The 4,774-nt window shown below is 45.2% G+C and overlaps 1 long non-coding RNA gene across 1 annotated transcript; it reads left to right on the top strand.

Annotated features, from left to right (window-relative positions):
- Nucleotides 1-856: 856 nt before the first annotated feature.
- LOC142995115 (uncharacterized) lies at nucleotides 857-4,195 on the top strand. The gene is made up of 3 exons (XR_012961492.1): nucleotides 857-922; nucleotides 3,001-3,069; nucleotides 4,117-4,195. It is a non-coding gene; the product is annotated as an uncharacterized LOC142995115 (long non-coding RNA).
- Nucleotides 4,196-4,774: the final 579 nt, after the last annotated feature.

Below are 4,774 nucleotides of genomic sequence, written 5' to 3'. Positions count from 1 at the left end.
TTTGAGCAGTTTCAGCCCCCAGCTCCCCTCTGCATCCAGGAGAACGACATCATAATAACCCAAAGAGATGCTCGCCGTGTTCAACTGCTCCGCCTTAAAGTAAAGCAGGGAAAAAATTACATCTCTCCTGCTTGTTAATGTGCAACTCTGTAGTTTTCACGTTCTCTTCTTAATGGTAGTCTGGCTCACACAGCAAATACTGCTGAGCGCTGGATGTTTAAGGTGCAGAAAAACCATCATACATAATGCAGAATTTCATCACGCTGCCAAAAAAAATGTTTCCAGGAAGATGCTTACAATATCTCACAATCAATCACTGGCTGCTCAAACTTCCGGCTGCTTTTGCTTTTGCATTGTGTTGCAATTTGGACAAACAGCATTCCATTCTGTCAAATAGTGAGAATTCAAATGCAGCAGTGCCCTTCAGCGGATGATTTCTTTCTTTTTTTTTTTAAAACACTCCTCTTATCAGTTGAACATTTCCTGCGTCGGTGGAACATTGTATCAGCTCATCCTTGGGAATAAAAAGCCTGTGCTGCAATACAGAACCAATCAAATGTGTCACCGAGTGCAACTCAAGGGATTAATACTGGTGACTGATAAATTTGACTGCTGTCAAGATGCATACACAGGCAGAGGAGGGACACACACACACACGCCCACACACACAGGCGCACACACACACAGACCTTGTTATGCTGCCATTGTTTGGATGTCAGCTGTCTGTGTCATGTCACACACCTGTCAGCGCCTTTAAGGAGAACAGGTTTGTCTGTCTTTCATTTCTCTCCCTTTTGTCTCCGTCTCTAATTCAAACTGAACTTCTGGACCTGATGCGACGCCTTGGTTTTCAAATGAACCCAACGTCGGGACTGAAACCTCACCATCATTCCTCTGATCCGGATGTTTTTTCCCGGGCACAGTTAGTAATGTTCTTTATATCAGTATGCACATTTTCAGTTAGATGGATTGCAGAACCAAAGCCATTAGTTGATAATATGCTGTCTGTTTCTCGCTGTTACTCATCTCTAAATTGCATTAATGTGGCATGCTGATCGGGTAAGCTGTTTGTCTTCCTGTCTCTTTCCATGCACGCATTTGTGTGTGTGTGTGTGCACATGTGTGTGTGTGTTGGACATTGTTCAGCCTTTTTTGTTGACTCTGGGGAATGGCTGTGTTAATATTGCTCTCTGCTTTATGAAAGCTGATGTCACTATAAACTCCAGTTGAATTTTAAAGGTCTCAGCATGAGGCTTTGATTGAACTGCTGCCTAGACGCAGTGTTTACATTTGTTCCTCCATTCCTCACCTACTACACAGCCTTAGGGTACAATATAGTGCCCACGCGTTGGGAAATACTGATAAACAAGAGGAATCTGTGTGGTTATGAAAACCGATTAAACACCAGCACGTCTCACACACACCTTGCTCAACGTTTATTTATCTCCTAGCTGTCCTACAAGCAGCAATCTAAGCACTATAATAGTTAACTTTTGTCCATTAAGCATCCCTACACATAAATTCTCATGTAAATCTGCACAAATACCAGGAACAAAGGTCGACACGAGTACAAAACCTGAAGGATGTCTCAGGCCGTTCCCCCATGGCTGCTGTGGTGCAGAGTGAAGACATATGGCTGGTTAAGCGTCCTCGTGCCCCACCCTGTGGTGTGTCTCAGGCATGATCCGACCGGCTCGGCACATCCAGGCAGAGAGAGGGGCGTCAGACAGAAGGAGGGGGGGGAAACCGAGCAGAAAGGAGATCCGGCAGAGAAAATGGCTCTGACCCTGATGACATCAGTAACACACTCACCGTAGTCTTTGCCCACTTCATGATTTATAAGGCACGAGCGAGTGAATATTTCATTGCAATACATCTAGGCTAATATTCCACCTTGGGGTTCGCTGCATTAGGGAGGCATGAATCCAATGAGTTTGTTATGCCTGGGACTAATCAATCAGGGCCTACGGTGGGTGGAACAGCTTAGAAAAGAGCTCTGTTCTCATTACCCGGACAAATCATAGATTGCATGTTATAAATTACACACGAGCCCTGTGTGTGTTGCCCTCTCAAAAGCTATTTCACTGAGAAATGATGGGGGCCTGTAGTAAATATTTGGTTTGTGTATTTGACTGTAGGTATACGTTGAAAAGGGGTAAATTGTTGGCAGAAGGCAATACAACAGCGCGGAGTTGTCTTTATGCCATTATGAGGTCTTTATGATGGAAACAGAAGGCTTTCACGGCGCAAAGCCTCACGAGGAAACGCGGCCTGGCACATAGCGTAAATGTTACATTATTGAGGAAATATACAATGTCATGAATAATATTACATCGCACTCCGCTGCCTCAGAAATCACTTTGACAGGCAAACATCATTTTGCCGGGTTAGAGTAATAACGACGACACCTTTGTTTTTGTATGAGGCAGTATAAGTCCATCTTGTTTGTGTGTGTTTTGATAAGAGGCTTATGTGAGTACCAGACAAATAAAAGTGGCGCTGACAGGATAGGGGAGACAAAAAGCTAAAAAAAGGCTGTGGTACGCTGAAACCCGTCCTGTGTTCACAACGCGTCTCAGGAGGGAGGAAGTTCTGTCTCCATCCAGGGACTGGGAGTGTTGGCCTTTATGGTGACTTCATATGAAAGCGGGAAATGGAAGCAATAGAGCATTATTGGCCCCTGAAGCGCCATCAAAAGAAGACACCGTGATGATGTTACACAGTTGGGCAAAGTGACACCGAGCTAAGTTCTACTTAGTTTGAAAAACAGGTTTTGACAGAACGATTTTGTAAAATCAGCCATCCCCACTGTCCAGCCGACACCGGCCTGACACCAGCTGTAATTGTAATCAGTGAAACACGGCCTCAATTACTAGTTTTTTTAGCTCCAACACCTCGTAACGACGCTTGATGCCACCCAAAGGACACCTTTTACGTGTGGAACAGACCAAAGTTACGCTCTAAAGCAGTATAAGCATTTTGTGGCTTCTTGTGACCCAGCAGGGGGCCGGAAAACTGAAGTCTCAGCTCAGCTTAGGGAGGCTGAGAGTCACGGCAGAGGACCACAAGGTGAGTGTCTCCGATTCTCTTCTCACAGCACTTTTGCTACAACAACACGTCGGGACTGTTCACGTACTTTTAACTTCCAGGGCTAATTCTCCCTCACGTCTGCAGCGTGACAACACAGCAGCTTCCTCCTCTCAGTTCTCCGTTCTTCCCCAGCTATTTCCAGCTCACCTGCACCTCATTAGTCTCTACTTTCTGCTGTTATTTCAGACTCTGCCGCCCCTTTACCTGCCCACTTCCTGCCCTCACAGTGTTTCTGCATTCTGCCAGTCACCTGATCTCTCCACCTGCACCTGCCTACTCACCTGTTTCTGACAATGGCCTTTCTGCAGTATTTATAGATGGCGGTTACTGCTGCTAACCTGCCACGTCTGTCACATTGCTGGGTGCTGCTGCCTTCCTTCCTTCCTGCCTGTACCCAGCTTCTCCCTCTGCCTCACGTTTCCCTCATTGGGCTTGTTTGCCTAACCGCTCCGTCTGCCTTACGAGCTGATGTCTGAGTGAAGACTATTTTTACATCATATCTATTTCCACGCTGAGTCTGCATGAGCCCAAATGTGGCTGCTAATGTTATAAATATAGCGACTCTCCCGCAGCTAACACAACACGAGCACTGCACTCACCAGAGTCAGAGGGCAGTTGGTTTTATTGCGTAATACGATGTAATGCTGCCCACTTCCTTAATTAATCACTTGAAGCATTAAACTCTGGTGTGTTTTAGTTCAGCTGTTTGCTTATTAGTGACATCATAATCCATAATTCCAAACCCCTACATTTATATTGGCACAGCAGGTAGTGATGAAGAGCCAGTGAGGAGGGAAGACGAAGGTGTTCAATCACATTCAACCTTGTCAATCATCTCATCTACATGCATCAACTACATTTGGATCATTTAGGCCTTAAAAAAGCAAAGTTTAATAAGTCCTGGAAGGTTCACTTTAAGAGTATTTAAATGTGTGTGTGTTTGTGGCAAATGGCATGTGCTCATGTGTATTTATGTGGCTTGTGTGTGTCGGTTGGTAAGACTCTTTCTTCCCCCCACTGTGCCAGTCAGGCAGTAGGAGCGCGAGGCGAGTGCGGAGGAAAAGGAGCTTGTCAGAGCTGTCTCACTGGATGATGTTAATATGGCAATGCTAAGCTGGCACGGGACTTAAGCAGCTTACAAAGTACAGAGAAATAAACTTGATGATTCCCCAGCAGTTTGCAAGACTTTCTAAATCCTAAAGAGTTTAAATGCACATCCCACCTCATCCAAACATGCACACCAGTATGAATGCACATCTCTGGGCCTATATAAAGCAGGACTCTCCCCAGGTTGGCCATCATTAGATACATCAAAACTCTCTTTCCCATCCTCTATTCCATTAGGAAATCAATACTCACCTGGGCCATGAAAAGTCCCTCATTTAAGTTTAGGAGCCAGAGGGAATAATCAGCTCCATATCAATCTTTCAGTTCAGTCTCTTTTATCTTATCTCCTGATAAGAGGATGAAAAAGGCGAGTGGCTCCTCAATAGAGGATCAAGAGCCAAAGCCCTGATCAATAGGAATTGGCAAACACATCTAAACACGCAGCACTGTAACTCACCAACCAGTAAATCTCCCCCCGCACGGTGCCAGGCTATAAGTTCTCCCTGCACACACTAGATCATCCGGCACGCAATGAATCCATACTAATTGCTATTAAAGCTATCAATCACCACAATGG

This window comes from Genypterus blacodes, unplaced genomic scaffold (genome assembly GCF_046128005.1).
Source record: "Genypterus blacodes isolate CSIRO-AG114 ecotype Tasmania unplaced genomic scaffold, CSIRO-AGI_Gbla_v1 ptg000032l_1, whole genome shotgun sequence".
Classification (NCBI taxonomy): domain Eukaryota; kingdom Metazoa; phylum Chordata; class Actinopteri; order Ophidiiformes; family Ophidiidae; genus Genypterus; species Genypterus blacodes.
The sequence above is the reverse complement of the archived record's forward strand: the minus strand, read 5'-3'. Positions and strand labels throughout refer to the sequence as shown.